An 18,446-nucleotide genomic window follows, 5' to 3' on the forward strand; every position below is an offset into this window, starting at 1 on the left:
CTGATTCTTATCAACCAACAGAGATAAGATGCCCAGAGTGCCATAAAGATGCCCAGAGTGCCAAAAAACCACTGGAATGTACACTGGCCAGGCTGTGGGATGGGCACAGCGAAATGGCGGCCAGGCAGCTGGTCGTTGCTGCAATCGTTTCCGCTGCCAGCATAGCGCTTGGTGGCTCTATTCTATATCTCTGTGGTTCAACCCCATATTCCCCTTATTTACATGTTCGTTATTACTTACATGAACCATCACTATTAGTGCTATCACCATGGCCCTCCGCCATAGCAGCACGGCAAGTCCCAATCGTTGACATAAAGATAGACCCGAGACAACTGACATTTGATGTACCCCCCACCATATTGCCTTTTGCAAGGCAAGTTTTATATATACGGTATGTTCGAGACATAGACTCCCAGCAGGGGTTCTCTGTGAAATGGCTGGATGAAGCGAAGGATCCACGTGGTATAACAATTCCTAAAGCTGGCCACAAGACAATAAAATATAGATCCTTTTCACAATTCAACGAAGGCACATTTCTCCGTGACCTCTGTAATTCCTCTCTCCCTGAAGTTTATATAACCGTGATCGGGAGGTCGTGGGTTCGAACCCCGGCGCGGCAGGGTCATACCTAAGACTTTAAAATTGGCAATCTAGTGGCTGCTCCGCCTGGCGTCTGGCATTATGGGGTTAGTGCTAAAACTGGTTGGTCCGGTGTCAGAATAATGTGACTGGGTGAGACATGAAGCCTGTGCTGCGACTTCTGTCTTGTGTGTGGCGCACGTTAAATGTCAAAGCAGCACCGCCCTGATATGGCCCTTCGTGGTCGGCTGGGCGTTAAGCAAACAAACAAACAAACAAACAAACAAGGTTTATATAAATCATACGAATTCTGATGCTGCTCTAACGCACTGGCTGAATGTCTTCACTAACATTTATGATCGACATGCTCCATGGAGAATTAAGAGAGTCAAACACATAGTAAAACCTAAGTGGTTTGATGATGAATTACAAGATGCAATTGATCATCGTGATTTTTTTTAAAGTCAATCGGTAAAGAAGAGGAGTATAGAGAACAGAGAAATAAAGTTAATTCAATGAAACGATTAAAAAAAAGAAAGTATTTTCAAGACCTTGCTTCTTCAAAACAAAATTCAAAGAACATTTGGAAAGCAATACATAAACTTACAAATAAAACGACTGCACCTACTTCAAGTTGCCTAAAGGACATATGTACCGTAAAGTACCTTGTAAGCGCCCACCCCCCCCTGTGCACCAATTCCGACCCAAAGTAGGGGGTGGGCGCTTACTATGTACTGGCAGGTTTCACAGTATTGTGTTCAGCAATTTACTATTTACACACTCAAATTCTACAAAATAAATGTTGGCACACAATTCAAAGGACATGTTTTTCCAACAAAGTGAGTTTGTTACAACTAAAAACAGTAATTTTTTTTATAGTCCTGGTCCTTATTTATATCTAAAAACCAGGCGCAAAGCGGCATACCCTGAAAACGCAAAAAAAGCAATACGGTCATCCTATGCATGCATATAGCTCATATAGCCAAAACCGTTGAAGATAGAAAGACATTTATTGAACAAAAAATATGCCCCACATCATTCTTAACAAATTTTGTTCTTGTATGTATATCAAAATATTGTTTCTCAAATGAATGGTTTGAAAAAATACGACTTCCGGCAGACCTAGACCGTTTTGAAGGAAAAAACCGTCTTTTTTTTCAAACCATTCCATGGCCATCAATATTTTCATATACATGTAAGACCAAAACGTGTTAAGACTGGTGTTGTGCATCTAGTTTGTTCAATAAATGTCTTTCTATCTTCAATGGTTTTGGCTAGATGAGGTAACAAGAGAAGGATATGGGCATTGGAATTACGTCAACATTTCGAGCATTGTCACAGATGAAACATTTACTGCAGGGTGCTCCTGATTAACAAACCGAGCAAAACTGAAAATTATTGAAGAGAAGACATGTCTGAACAGTTTATAAAGAGACAAGTTTGCAATCATTTGTAAACACCATTATTGTATGGAGGAGTAATTGTTCCCCTACCCCCTAAGAAGGTATTTCTGTCCGTCAACCACGTGAGCGATCGCCACAAATCGAGGCATCACTCGCATTTCAGTTTGGACACACCGGCTGATTGCAAATGCACAGTACGTGTTTCGACACTGAAACGTGACGATTGAGCGTCAAAATAGTTTCTTAAAACAGTCGAAAATGGAGTTAAATGTGACTTCAACACTCAGTGGCGATCGCTAGAGTGGCGATTGTTACTAGACGGACACTAGAAAACCTCAGAAAATGTAATTACTTTGCGATTTTTTTAACTGAAAAACTGTTGCGGTCTTTTTCTGTCGAGCGCGAGCGTCAACGTAAAACAACGTGAGGTCACTTCCTCCCCAAACGGTTAGTTTTTGAATGAAAAGAAAAATGTGGCGATCGTTACATTGTTTAGACGGACTGGATCGCAACTTTGAAACTCGGGTCACCGTGCGTCGATCAAGGGCAAATTGACCTCGGCAACATTATAACTCACTTCAAGGGTGCACAAACTTGTATTTACAGTATACAAAATTAGGTAAACTTGTGTTTTTGTCCTGTGAAATCACAATTAGTTTCGATGCTCTTGATATCGCTATGCGGACGGACAGATCCGAATCCCCATACATTTTTTTTGCGGAGCTAGTATAAGTTAGAATTTGTGTTATGGATATCGATTGTTGTTGAAAAACAATCATTTCAATGTGTTCTGGCACTCTCAACCACCACAGCATTGATACTTGTGCATGTGTGTGTTGGAATTTAGTTCTTTGTTTAGTGATGCTGTGGCAAAAGTAAATTCATCCGTCCGTATTTTGACGATCGCCACCATTCACACGCACATAAATAAACACATTATCAAAAATTTCAACTTTTATTTTCAAAAAAGTATTTAAACAACAACTAGTTTGCATGTTAATACAACAAATACAGCAGATTCTCACAGATATGGATTTAAAAGACTAAGCAAATCTGAGACTATCAAAATGGCCTAATACCATGAAACCTGCCTACTACACCCTATGCACGAGCAGTTTTCAGTAAAAAATGTGATCTTTGATCACTTCGTAATCATATCTTCTTTCTTTTTTCATATTCCATTATTTTTCTTGTTCGTATTGTCATTAGAAGAGCTTGGAGAGACAAATGTCGTCGCATCCTTTTCTTGTCTGCAGAGGTGCCGCTGTCGGCCGCACTGTGTCTCTGTTTCCCTTGAACAAGGGGTACGTCTTCTGGATATGGGCAGCAGTCTATTTTACTTGGCCAAAGACTGTTTTCGGCACACACACAGAGAGAGAGAGAGAGAGAGAGAGAGAGAGAGAGAGAGAGAGAGAGAGAGAGAGAGAGAGGTCAGGAGAGAGAGAGAGAGATCAGGAGAGAGAGATCAGGAGAGAGAGAGAGATCAGGAGAGAGAGAGAGAGATCAGAGAGAGAGAGAGAGAGAGATCAGAGAGAGAGATCAGAGAGAGATCTTCTGATCTGACGTCTCGACCGCCATGTAACTTTCGCTTCTTCTTTTCCTTTCCGGCCTGGTGACGTAACAGGGTATCGCGGTTCTCTCGCCATTCTCGTATCCTTTTTCTATCTACCCCAAACTCACTTGCTGTTTGCGACACATTTCCACTGGCGTTATTTTCCAAATAGTCAAGAGCTGACAGCTTAAATGCAACGGTGTACGATTTGATCAGCGGTATCTTGTAATCATTGACTTGCAGGCGTTTAGATCCAAGGCGTGCAGACACACGTGATAGGGTTTGCAAGAAAGGGAAATCATTCACAAAACTAGCAGATCAAGTGCGGAATTTTTATTTCCCCTGATTTCAATGGTGTAAAGTGGGGGGCGGGCGCTTACAAGGTACTATACCCTATGCACGGTTTTGGATTAAAAGTGGGGGGTGGGCGCTTACTCGATACTGGGCGCTTACAAGGTACCTTACGGTATCACCTGATGCTTTAAACACACATTTTTCCAAAATAGCTGAAAAGGTTATTATAAACGATAAAACAACCTTAAATAAATTGGAAGTTTTGGAAGACTTCTGTAAATCAAGACAAATTTCACCTCAGTTAAATATTCCTCTGCTTACGGTGCCTGAAGTATTTCACGCACTCACTCATTTAAAGCAAACGGGTACCCGTCGAATAGACGGGCTTGATGGAAGGATTCTAAAGTTATCAGCCCCTGTAATTTCTGACACCCTCACTTACATTTATAATCTCTGTTTAGAACAAAAATATTTTCCAATAGCCCTCAAGCAGGCTAAAATCATTCCTCTGTTTAAATCTGGCGAAAAGAAAGACCCCTCAAATTATAGGCCGATTTCTATACTGTCAGTTTTATCAAAACCACTGGAACGACATATAAACAAACACCTATTATCGCACTTTGACCTCAATCAATTATTTCACCCTAACCAGTCTGGATTTAGAGCTCATCACTCCTGTCACACTGCCTTAGTCTCTCTTGTTGATCAGTGGTTGGAAAAGATCAACGATAATGAATTTTGTGGAGCTGTTTTTGTAGATTTTGCCAAAGCTTTTGATGTAATTGACCACAAGTTGTTACTGAGGAAACTTCATTGTATGGACTCGGGATTGATTCTGTTGAACTTATAACTTCTTTTCTTAGTGACAGGCAACAGGCTGTATACGCAAACGCCTCAGCATCAAGTATGGAGGATGTACGATATGGCGTACCACAAGGGTCAGTTTTAGGCCCTCTCCTCTTCTCTATATACATAAATGACCTTCCCCTTCACATTGAGAATTTATGTGAAATTTTTGCAGATGACACAACCATACATTCTAGTAACACCAATTTAAGTCGTTTATCAGAAACACTGCAAGAAAGTTTAAACCAGTTGAGTGAATGAACTGAGCTAAATCACATGTCCCTTAACCCCCAAAAAACAAAAAGCATGATAATAACAACTAGGCAAAAACGCCAGAATATAACCTCAATATTTCACGATCTAACGGTTAATGATAAACTTGTTGAAAAAGTCGACCATCATAAAGTTTTGGGAGTGACCATTGATAACAACCTGTCTTGGTCAAACCACATCGAACAACTGTCTAAACAAGTGTCCAAGAAGGTTTATCTATTATCTAGAATCAAGCACTATCTGAATTTGGAAGCCAGGAAATTATTCTGTAATGCTCATATTCAGTCTGTTTTTGACTACGCGTCTACCTTGTGGGACTCGGCAAGTGAAAACTCATTCAAAACACTAATTAGATTACATGAACGAGCGCTTAAAGTAGTCTTATTAAAGAAAACAACCCTATCTGAGTTAGACTACATGAACTTAGGCATTCTTCCTCTGAAGGCAAGGCTAAGTTATAATAAAGGTACCCTCATGCATACAATTATTCATGGATGTGTACCTCAAACCATATTTTCCAAATTCACGTTAAAAACTTCACGCCAATTGATGAGACTGAACATGCCTCTGCCTAGGATTGACCTATTCAAATCTAGTTTAGTCTATTCAGGTAGCAGTCTCTGGAACACTCGTCCAACAATCCTACGGCAAACTAGCAGCACAAACGTTTTTAAGACCAGATATACGTCTTATCTCATGAAGTCTAAATAAACATCTGTTGTCGCTATAATGGTTGTTAAAACCAACAACCGGTGCTTTTTAACAATGTATTATTATTTTTATATACACTGAATTTTTTCGAATGCAGTGTATGTCAATGGGCATGGCATTCACATCTTTGTTACGTCAGTGCAATCTACTCTATAATTCTTAACTCATGTTAAATGAACTCACATTTTTCATTTAAGCAATGTATTGTATGTAAATTGATGATATGTTCTTACTTTCATTTGATTATAATCATGTAGCAGTAGTTCTCTTTACTTGCTTATTCTTTAGCAATTTTAGACTAGTCCCTCTTTAGGGCGAGGGCCAGATGTAAAAAAACAGATCACTGCTTACTCTATTACCCTCGTTAAATAAAGAATTGTTCTTGTTCTTGTTCTTGTTCTCCCTCCCTCCCCCCCTCCATATCTTTCTCTCTCTGTCTCTCCGTCCCTATCTCTTTCTGTCTATGCCTCTAGTTAACCAATAGTTTTCGGCAAATCCATTCTGACCCATGTTTTAGAGACAGGTATTTTTCTTCACTCTTAAAGAAATAGATTTTGTGTATTCTTTGAAAGACTTTGCTTGTTGATTATTTAGGATAACTGATTTTGCTCTAATTACTTTGTTTCAACAGTTGCAAGGCTAATTGCTTTGTTGTTGTCTGTCTAAATGTTTTTGGTTGTGTTTGTTTTCTTGACTTGGTTTGTTCAGCCTCTAAGATGTGCACAAATAACTCATGTGTGAAAGCCATTATGACATACGTTTGTGATGTTATATTGTGTGGGCTGGTCGTTAAAAAAAGAACCACTTTGTGAGTTTACTATTATCATTGCAAAGAAAACATTGTCATTGTCCAAAAAAACTGTCATTGCCCTCTCTCTCTCTCTCTCTCTCTCTCTCTCTCTCTCTCTCTCTCTCTCTCTCTCTCTCTCTCTCTCTCTCTCTCTCTCTCTCTCTCTCTCTCTCTCTCTCTCTCTCTCTCTCTCTCTCTCTCTCTCTCTCTCTTTCTATATCTCTCTTTCTCCCCTTTTACAAATGATAGCACTGTATTATTTACCATTGCTGAACATTTAGATACATTTGTAATGTTTACTTTAAAAATGTATTTAGAATTAAAACAAATCGGTATAATTATGTCCGCATGCTTCGCCAAAAGCAGTTCGACTTGTCTCAGTTGACGGATTTCGGCTAACCATGCCTTAGAAATCTCGATGATAGCTGATCCCGGGTTTTCAGTGTCGTTCGATTTGTTTCAGTGAGATTGTCTAAATGTTTTGATATCGCTTGACGCTACTTTTTACATTTAGTCAAGTTTTGATAGTTCCTGGGTATGAAATCCCCGAACGTGTTTTTCATTTTTTTAATAAATGTCTTTGATGACGTCATATCCGGCTTTTCGTGAAAGTTGAGGCGGCACTGTCACGCCCTCATTTTTCAACCCAATTGGTTGAAATTTTGGTCAAGTAATCTTCGACAAAGCCCGGACTTCGGTATTGCATTTCAGTGTGGTGGCTTAAACATTAATTAATGACTTTGGTCATTAAAAATCTGAAAATTGTAAAAAAAATATTTTTTTTATAAAACGATCCAAATTTACGTTCATCTTATTCTCCATCATTTGCTGATTCCAAAAACATATAAATATGTTATATTTGGATTAAAAACAAGCTCTGAAAATTAAATATATAAAAATTATTATCAAAATTAATTTGTCGAAATCAATTTAAAAACACTTTCATCTTATTCCTTGTCGGTTCTTGATTCCAAAAACATATAGATATGATATGTTTGGATTAAAAACACGCTCAGAAAGTTAAAACGAAGAGAGGTACAGAAAAGCGTGCTATGATTCTCAGCGCAACTACTACCCCGCTTTTCTTATTATGGGGGCCAGGAGGCCCCCCTTTATACGGATAGTTTCGAGGTTGACCATGGGCAGCGCCATTTTGTTGTGAAATACTTTATCAGTTTGTGTACACAGGAAGTTGTGACATCCGTCACGTCACCCTATGGGAGGGGTGAAGGCAACATTGTTCATCAGTAGAAAGTTGTGAAATCCGTCACCCTATGGGAGGGGTGAAGGCAACATTGGTTATCACTGAGTTTGGGTAACACAGGAAGTTGTGAAATACGTCACCCGATGGGAGGGGTGACGGCAAAATTGTTCAACAAAAACATCATTGGTCGAACTGTGCAGGGTCAACCGCAACAATCTCAAAACCATTCATACCTTCCTGTATTGGAGTGACTTATATACCGACCTTTTTATTTCTTATTTTCAGCACAGGTGTAGAAAACATCATGAACCAAAATGTTATTTATTCTCTAATGTAACATTTGTTTTACAAATGTGACCATGGTCTTTCAAACATACAGTGACATTAAACATTGTTATGTTAAAAAAATTTAAAAAAATAAAAAAGCTTTTGTGCACAAATCAGAAAATACACTGTACATTTTACCTACAGGCCAAACAGTGTCTCTGGCGGCAAGTTGCACTGATCTATATTTTTAGATCAGTGGCAAGCTGTCAAGAACAGGCGCTTGCATTTGGATGTGTTTACTGATAGGTTTGGTTGTGATCAATCAGAATGATGTGGGAATACAAATGTATGACAGTTTGGTATGATGACATGTAATTCACATAATTATGCTTAAATGTAATATTATACATGATATAATATTATTATGGCTGTTGCCATGACCATGAACCCCAAGAAAGGTTTAATGTTATGTACAATTAAAATACCAAAACCAAGCACCTATTAATCTGGTTTACGACGCAACCGTTCTCACGAGATCAGTTACATTTTTGTTCTCTCTCTCTCTCTGTCTGTATGTATGTCTTTGTCTCCCTCTGAGTCTCTCTGCTTCTGTCTTTCCGCTATGTCTGTCTCTGTCTATGTGTGTGTGTGTGTGTGTGTCTCTCTCTCTCTCTCTCTCTCTCTCTCTCTCTCTCTCTCTCGCTTTCTCTCTCTCAGTGACTCTTGGCACACAGGTCAAAGCAGAGGTTAACTTGAGTGCACGTGTACCTAGCAGGAGGGGGTGAGGGCGGTGAACATGTCACGGTCTCAAAGCAGAGGTTAACTTGAGTGCACGTGTCCCTAGCAGGAGGGGAGGGGGGGTGGTGATTTCTTGAATTAGCTGAGGGCGGTGAACATATGTCGTTGTTTGCCGTTGTCATGAAAACAGTTACTTTTGTTTTGTTTCTTTTTTTCCTCCAAATTTTTGCATTTTCACAACAGGTTTTTCTGTTTCATCTCTCATACACGCGCGTACGGTGTCAATTGGAGAAAAAACAAGTCGCGTAAGGCGAAAACACAACATTTAGTCAAGTAGCTGTCGAACTCACAGAATGAAACCGTGAACGCAATGCAATTTTTCAGCAAGACCGTATACTCGTAACATCGTCAGTCCACCGCTCATGGCAAAGGCAGTGAAATTGACAAGAAGAGCGGGGTAGTAGTTGCGCTGAGAAGGATAGCACGCTTTTCTGTACCTCTCTTCGTTTTAACTTTCTGAGCGTGTTTTTAATCCAAACATATCATATATGTTTTTGGAATCAGGAACCGACAAGGAATAAGATGAAAGTGTTTTTAAATTGATTTCGAAAGTTTAATTTTGATAATAATTTTTATATTTTTAATTTTCAGAGCTTGTTTTTAATCCAAATATAACATGTTTTTGAAATCAGAAAATGATGGAGAATAAGATGAACGTAAATTTGGATCGTTTTATAAAATTTTTTTTTTTTTTACAATTTTCAGATTTTTAATGACCAAAGTCATTAATTAATTTTTAAGCCACCAAGCTGAAATGCAATACCGAAGTCCGGGCTTTGTCGACGATTACTTGACCAAAATTTCAACCAATTTGGTTGAAAAATGAGAGCGTGACAGTGCCGCCTCAACTTTCATGAAAAGCCGGATATGACGTCATCAAAGATATTTATAAAAAAAAACGAAAAACAGTTCCAGGGATATCATACCCAGGAACTCTCATGTCAAATTTCATAAAGATCGGTCTAGTAGTTTAGTCTGAATCGCTCTACACACACACACACAGACAGACAGACAGACAGACAGACAGACAGACACACACACACACACACTCACACACACACACACACACACACACACACACACACACATACATACACCACGACCCTCGTCTCGATTATCCCCTCTACGTTAAAACATTTAGTCAAAACTTGACCAAATGTAACAAGTCGCGTAAGGCGAAAATACAATATTTAGTCAAGTAGCTGTCGAACTCACAGAATGAAACTGAACGCAATGCCATTTTTCAGCAAGACCGTATACTCGTAGCATCGTCAGTCCACCGCTCATGGCAAAGGCAGTGAAATTGACAAGAAGAGTGGGGTAGTAGTTGCGCTAAGAAGGATAGCACGCTTTTCTGTACCTCTCTTTGTTTTAACTTTCTGAGCGTGTTTTTAATCCAAACATATCATATCTATATGTTTTTGGAATCAGGAACCGACAAGGAATAAGATGAAAGTGTTTTTAAATTGATTTGGACAATTTAATTTTGATAATAATTTTTATATATTTAATTTTCAGAGCTTGTTTTTAATCCGAATATAACATATTTATATGTTTTTGGAATTTGCAAATGATGGAGAATAAGATAAACGTAAATTTGGATCGTTTTATAAATTTTTATTTTTTTTTTACAATTTTCAGATTTTTAATGACCAAAGTCATTAATTAATTTTTAAGCCACCAAGCTGAAATGCAATACCGAAGTCCGGGCTTCGTCGAAGATTACTTGACCAAAATTTCAACCAATTTGGTTGAAAAATGAGGGCGTGACAGTGCCGCCTCAACTTTCACGAAAAGCCGGATATGACGTCATCAAAGACATTTATCAAAAAAATGAAAAAAATGTTCGGGGATTTCATACCCAGGAACTCTCATGTCAAATTTCATAAAGATCGGTCGAGTAGTTTAGTCTGAATCGCTCTACACACACACACACACACAGACACACAGACACACAGACACACAGACACACGCACATACACCACGACCCTCGTTTCGATTCCCCCTCGATGTTAAAATATTTAGTCAAAACTTGACTAAATATAAAAACGGAACAAAGCAGAAGTAACTTATCTCGTCGATTGTCATCTCCATCTAGTGAACGACGACGAAGAAGAAGACTTATCTCGTGAGAACGGTAGTGCACTAGGTTTGGGAAAAAACACGACAATACGTTATCTCTTTCAACCCGTATGGGGCCCTTCAACATGTGACCGACTGACAAATGCACCGAACCCATTTTGGCTCTTCGAGAGAATTTTTCCGTGAAAACCTTTTCAGTGCCTCACGGTCAGCTCAGGGTCAGTGTCATAAGAGCCGGCCATGCCGAAAGGGATATAAGACCGTTTTCAGCGGATTTTCACACTCAGCTTTACGGTAATGCGTACCCCTAGCGCGGCTCTGCTTGGGTGGGAATGTTCTGAGCAAAACACTATGTGTTACTCCATACCCCCCGCCTCCATGGAACTTCTTGACCCCAACCAATTGGGGGGGGGGAGGGAGTTTGCCCAGTCGGTAGAGGCGCTGGCTTTAAAACCGGTTGTTACTATCAGCGTGGGTTCAACCCCCAAGTTCGGCGCGGGATGTGTGTCCCAGAGTCAACTTTGTGCAGACTCTCCTCGGTGTCCGAACACCCCCGTGTGCACGCATGCGCACGATAAAGATCCCAGGGTCACAGCGAAAGCCTCAGGCCTTGGAAACACGAATACATGCATGCAAAAATATGAAGCTCGGGTGTCCGTTCGGCCAACAGCCAATAAAGTAACCATTTCAGCACTGACCCAAGACGACCCAACCCGCAGGTCTCCTCTAGCAGCCGGCAGCCAGCTGTCTACATCCCCCCCCCCCCCCCTGCATTTTTACATTTAGTCAAGTTTTGACATAGAGGGGGGAATCGAGACGAGGGTCGTGGTGTATGTGTGTGTGTCTGTCTGTCTGTCTGTCTGTCTGTCTGTGTGTGTGTGTAGAGCGATTCAGACTAAACTACTGGGCCGATCTTTATGAAATTTGACATGAGAGTTCCTGGGTATGATATCCCCGGACGTTTTTTTCATTTTTTCGATAAATACCTTTGATGACGTCATATCCGGCTTTTTGTAAAAGTTGAGGCGGCACTGTCACACCCTCATTTTTCCATTAAATTGATTGAAATTTTGGCAAAGCAATCTTCGACGAAGGCCGGGGTTTGGTATTGCATTCCAGCTTGGTGGCTTAAATACTAATGAGAGTTTGGTCATTAAAAATCGGAAACTTGTAATTAAAATTATTTTTTTTATTAAACGATCCAAAAACAATTTCATCTTATTCTTCGTCATTTTCTGATTCCAAAAACATATACATATGTTATATTTGGATTAAAAACAAGCTCTGAAAATTAAAAATATAACAATTATGATCAAAATTAAATTTCCGAAATCGTTTTAAAAACTATTTCATCTTATTCCTTAGATATGATATGTTTGGATTAAAAACACGCTCAGAAAGTTAAAACGAAGAGAGGTACAGTAAAGCGTGCTATGAAGCACAGCGCAATCGCTACCGCGCCAAACAGGCTCGTCACTTTCACTGCCTTTTGCACTAGCGGCTGACTACGTTCAGTTTCATTCTGTGAGTTGCACAGCTTGACTAAATGTAGTAATTTCGCCTTACGCGACTTGTTATTTTTTATTTTCATACAAAAGCCGGGTTTTCCCGTGTAACATGCCCCTAATGGCTTTGCCGTGAGGGCGTAAAACTTACATTTTCTCTCTCTCGATTTTCACACTGCTAAAACCTGACTTTCTTGCAGTTGCTTTGTCTGCAATGCCTTAGAACTCTACAAATAGTTAAGTTTTTCGCGTTTGTGTTGTAATTTGCAAATAAACATCGTACATAGTAAAGTTAATCGACTTTGCTACAATTTGTAAAAACTAGGGCATTACCTGATACACATTTTTTTTTATATAAATCCCATGCTGTTTTCAAATACAGCGTTTTGCTATTCACTTCAATATCAATCAATCAATATGAGGCTTATATCGCGCGTATTCCGTGGGTACAGTTCTAAGCGCAGGGATTTATTTTTTTATTTTTTTATCTTTATTTTATGCAATTTATATCGAGCACATATTCAAGGCGCAGGGATTTATTTATGCCGTGTGAGATGGAATTTTTTTGCACAATACATCACGCATTCACATCGGCCAGCAGATCGCAGCCATTTCGGCGCATATCCTACTTTTCACGGCCTATTATTCCAAGTCACACGGGTATTTTGGGGGAAATTTTTTTCTATGCCTATACAATTTTGCCAGGAAAACCCCTTTTGTCAATCGTGGGATCTTTAACGTGCACACCCCCAATGTAGTGTACACGCCGGGACCTCGGTTTTTCGTCTCACCCGAAAGACTAGCACTTGAATATAATAGTTAATAACAATCAAAAAGTAACGAAGTCTTTTAATCACAATTTCCGAGATATTTACACTTTTCATTTTGTTTCAATTCACACCACAAAACATACACTTCGCCTTTTGCTGTTCAGTCTCAAGTCTAAATATTAATATAAATCATAACTAATTTTCTTCACACCATCATAGACATAATGTTGCCTCACATGTTCTTTGTACGATCGTTGGTTTTCACAATAAATATTACATTACTGTACTTGTCTTCTTTTTCTTTAACAATGTCTTTCCAAAAACAAAACTCAAAGACCACACAAGCTATTGCAGCCTACTCTATCTCTCGTCTCTCTTCCTGGGTACAATGGTACCTAAGACTTACATTCAAATGCTTACATTTCCATGCTACTCACATTGTCAAAATACCAATAATTATTCAAAACAAATGTTAACTACTACCTAACTTCATTTCAGACCCACACACATTAGTATACACACATTTCACATTTAAACCATTAGTCGGCTCCCTGTCGATATTTATCGACTAAGTTCCTTGTTTGCTCTTTGTTGTGAGAGCAGAAGTGGGAAGGCGTCTGAGAGTGTATTGCGCCTCTGATCAGACCAATGACACTGTGCAAATAAAACAAAAATGTATTAGTGATCAAAAGTTGCCAAATTGTCTGAAATGACTTGTAATATTTGTAATAAACATGTTTTGTTTTGTTTTTAAAATTATTTCAGGGCATTCAAGGCTTGCCATGCATAATGAGGATATTCACGTTCGTCAAACTGAGGGGCGGAGCATTGGTTCAGCTGCAGATCAACCCGCTCAGGTAAACACCAAAGCTGCAACAGATAAGTTGAAAAGAGCAAACTATTTCCGTTGTGTTAGAGCGCAGTTTACTGTTCGCGTTTCTAGCAGTGCAATATTAATGTTTGGTGTGTATGATCTATGTTGTAGTCGCCACATACGCTCCAGGCAACTTTTTTTCAAATCACTATTCTTCACTAACTTAATCTCGATATGCAAGAAAGGGTTGAAAGGAATCTTCTTGTATGTGTGTGTATCTGATCAAATGTATTAAAGCACTCTGTGTTAACAGGAACAAGCTCATAGTGACGATGGCTCAGCTAGGACAGGAACCATCTCAGAGGTAAGGAGCCATAAAACAATACCACTGAAAAAAGTGGTACAGTATTGTTCCAAGAATTGTTCATTTTTTCAGAATGCTATTCGTAGATGGGGGATAGGTGTGTGGGTGTGTGTGTGTGTGTGTGTGGGGGGGGGGCTTTACGTTTAATTCACTGACTAGTGACTTACACATTCAACAGTTGGCACGAATGAGAATTTTTGATACACAATGATATACAGAATGATACGCATTTTCACCTGTAAGTTTGTTGGACTTGGCTGTTCAAAATTCCATACCCCATGATTGTTGTGTAAACAATAGAGAAAACCAATAACAAAGCAGTGATCCAATATCTGTAAAGAAAAGGACAAAGCCAAATGGAAATCTATGATGATGACATAATAAACACACTTGGTAAGAATGCCCCTACAGAAATCACAATAACAAGGTGGTCAGATGCATCCAGGCTTGGAAGTAGAACCATTGAACAAACTGTCACACCTCAAGAAATCGATGATGCTGTCTGCGCACTGGCGATATAGAATCAACGAATTGTCGCCTATTACATTGCTGATACACGTGGCAGCTCACATGAAAGAGTTTAGAGTATTCTGTGCAAAAAGTTTCCTCTGAGAAAATGTTAGGCAAGTTAGGTTTCAAACTTCTAATGCCAGAACAACAGGGTGTGACAGATGTAAGATTTAACATGTCACGCGACATTTTGCGCTTGTTTGAGGCAGATGCAGAGAATTTTATGTCCTGATTTGTTCCTATTGATTCGTCGCGATATAACCTTCGTGGTTGAAAACGACGTTAACCACCAAATAAAGAAAGAAAGAAAGTTCCTATTGATCAAGCTTGGTACATCGGTTTCAGTCTGAAAGCTAGCAGCGGTTCATTCATTAGGTGCATCAAGGATATTCCCAACACAAAAGGCCAGGGTCATTTATTTGAAAAATGTAAGGGCATCAGTTAACACCCGACCGGTTTATCGACTACACACGGAAGACATCGTGGGGCCGTGCGGACCCATGCTTCTCAAAGGAGGAAAAATATGCATACCCTTCCGTAGACCCATGCTTTCCAAAGAAGCAAAAACGTGCATCCCCTTCCGTAGACGCCGTGGTTAAATTTCTACGAGAAGAAGTTGAATTAAATTATTAATTTAATCATTACCGTGCGGACTAAAGCTTTTCAAAAAAGGAACAAGTCGCGTAAGGCGAAAATACAACATTTAGTCAAGTAGCTGTCGAACTCACAGAATGAAACTGAACGCAATGCAACGCAGCAAGACCGTATACTCGTAGCATCGTCAGTCCACCGCTCATGGCAAAGGCAGTGAAATTGACAAGAAGAGCGGGGTAGTAGTTGCGCTGAGAAGGATAGCACGCTTTTCTGTACCTCTCTTCGTTTTAACTTTCTGAGCGTGTTTTTAATCCGAACATATCATATATATATATATATGTTTTTGGAATCAGGAACCGACAAGGAATAAGATGAAAATGTTTTTAAATTGATTTCGAAAATTTTATTTTGATAATAATATTTATATTTGTAATTTTCAGAGCTTGTTTTTAATCCAAATATAACATATTTATATGTTTTTGGAATCGGTAAATGATGGAATATAAGCTGAACGTAAATTTGGATCGATTTATAAAAAAAATATTTTTTTTACAATTTTCAGATTTTTAATGACCAAAGTCATTAATTAATTTTTAAGCCACCAAGCTGAAATGCAATACCGAAGTCCGGCCTTTGTCGAAGATTGCTTGGCCAAAATTTCAATCAATTTCAAAAAAACTTTCGGGGATATCATTCCCAGGAACTCTCATGTAAAATTTCATAAAGATCGGTCCAGTAGTTTGGTCTGAATCGCTCTACACACACACACACACACACACAGACATATACACATACACCACGACCCTCGTCTCCATATAAAAACAATTAGTCAAAACTTGACTAAATGTAAAAACGTGAATACCCTTCTGTAGACGTCGTAGGGCCGTGGATACCCACATTGTTATGTATTAATTTCGCTCCACGCGATTTGCTTATTAACTTCAAAATTAAACAGATCGTAGAAAATGATGTTTAGAGCCAATGCCTGAAGGTTTGTGACTTCTCTCCCTAGTTGTTATATACGTTCCTTCGGTTTGAGAAACATGGGTCCGCACGGCCCCACGATGTCTTCCGTGTGTAGTCTAAATTTGACCTTTGTTTTTTTTTTAATTACTTCTCGCTGAAATTTATTAATATTTTAGGACATGAGCTCATTAGGTGTCTGAGGCATTCTTAAAAGCTCACTAAAAAATTCCAACTGGTTTAAGAGATTTTTGCAATTAAACACTCTCCTGGGCCCACACGGACCCACGACGACCGGCGAAGGTTAAGCAGAGGATGAATATTCTTGTTAGACTTTCTTCCAAAAGGTGAGACAGTGACCGGTGAATTGTATTCCACGCTTCTGAGACACCTAAGAGTGCACACCGAAGCTAAAATCAAAGAACGCTCCGCACACACGTGTTCACCCATCGACCCCCCCCCCCCCGCCACCCCGAACCCGAAAAGTACCTCCCTGGTATGCACAAGCTGTACAAATTACAAATATAAAAATTATGATTAAAATAACATTTCCGAAATTGAATTAAAAACACTTTCATCTGATTTCTTTTCGGTTCCTGATTCCAAAAACATATAAATAGGATATGTTTGGATTAAAAACAAGCTCAGAAAGTTAACAAGTCGCGTAAGGCGAAAATACAATATTTAGTCAAGTAGCTGTCGAACTCACAGAATGAAACTGAACGCAATGCCATTTTTCAGCAAGCCCGTATACTCGTAGCATCGTCAGTCCACCGCTCATGGCAAAGGCAGTGAAATTGACAAGAAGAGCGGGGTAGTAGTTGCGCTAAGAAGGATAGCACGCGTTTCTGTACCTCTCTTTGTTTTAACTTTCTGAGCGTGTTTTTAATCCAAACATATCATATCTATATGTTTTTGGAATCAGGAACCGACAAGGAATAAGATGAAAGTGTTTTTAAATTGATTTGGACAATTTAATTTTGATAATAATTTGTATATATTTAATTTTCAGAGCTTGTTTTTAATCCGAATATAACATATTTATATGTTTTTGGAATCAGCAAATGATGGAGAATAAGATAAACGTAAATTTGGATCGTTTTATAATTTTTTTTTTTTTTTTACAATTTTCAGATTTTTAATGACCAAAGTCATTAATTAATTTTTAAGCCACCAAGCTGAAATGCAATACCGAAGTCCGGGCTTTGTCGAAGATTACTTGACCAAAATTTCAACCAATTTGGTTGAAAAATGAGAGCGTGACAGTGCCGCCTCAACTTTCACGAAAAGCCGGATATGACGTCATCAAAGACATTTATCAAAAAAATGAAAAAAACGTTCGGGGATTTCATACCCAGGAAGTCTCATGTCAAATTTCATAAAGATCGGTCCAGTAGTTTAGTCTGAATCGCTCTACACACACACACACACACACACACGCACAGACACACATACACCACGACCCTCGTTTCGATTCCCCCTCGATGTTAAAATATTTAGTCAAAACTTGACTAAATATAAAAAGATTAGAGATACAGAAAAGCGTGCTATCCTGCTCAGCGCAACCACTACCGCGCTATTCTGTCTTGTCAATTTCACTGCCTTTACCGCGAGCGGTGGACTGACGATACTACGAGTATACGGTCTTGCTGAAAAAATGCAGTGCGTTCAGTTTCAATCTGTGAGTTCGACAGCTTGACTAAATGTTGTATTTTCGCCTTACGCGACTTGTTTCTTGCCACGCGCGCGCACGTGTGTGTGTGTGTGTGTGGGTGTGTGTGTGTGTGTGTGTGTGTGTGTGTGTGTGTGTGTGTGTGTGTGTGTGTGTGTGTGTGGGTGTGTAAATCAAGAGATTCAACAGTTCATGGAATGTTCGATCTTGTCAACAGTGGCCGGAGGAACCAAGGGTGTTGGGCACTCCAGATGGCAGTCCAAAGGTAAATCAGAACAACTGATTGGAAATGTGCAATTTAACAGTGTTTATAATGTTGTGTTTGCTGTGGCTTGCGCATACGAACGCGCGCACGTGGGTATGTGTGTGTGTGTGTGTGTAGGTGTGACTTTATATGTGCATATAATTTCTGTCTGTAATCTCTCTCTCTCTCTCTCTCTCTCTCTCTCTCTCTC

The 18,446-nt window shown here is 39.3% G+C and overlaps 1 long non-coding RNA gene across 1 annotated transcript in view; it reads left to right on the forward strand.

Annotated features, from left to right (window-relative positions):
* The window catches only part of LOC138961897 (uncharacterized), a 37,895-nt gene extending 19,638 nt beyond the window's left edge, over positions 1–18,257 (forward strand). Inside the window, exons 2-4 of the long non-coding RNA XR_011454340.1 lie at positions 13,840–13,931; positions 14,202–14,252; positions 18,209–18,257. This is a non-coding gene — a long non-coding RNA (uncharacterized lncRNA). The remainder of the gene's footprint in view (positions 1–13,839; positions 13,932–14,201; positions 14,253–18,208) is intronic.
* Positions 18,258–18,446: the final 189 nt, after the last annotated feature.

Source organism: Littorina saxatilis, linkage group LG3 (assembly GCF_037325665.1).
Source record: "Littorina saxatilis isolate snail1 linkage group LG3, US_GU_Lsax_2.0, whole genome shotgun sequence".
In the NCBI taxonomy this organism is placed as follows: Eukaryota; Metazoa; Mollusca; class Gastropoda; order Littorinimorpha; family Littorinidae; genus Littorina; species Littorina saxatilis.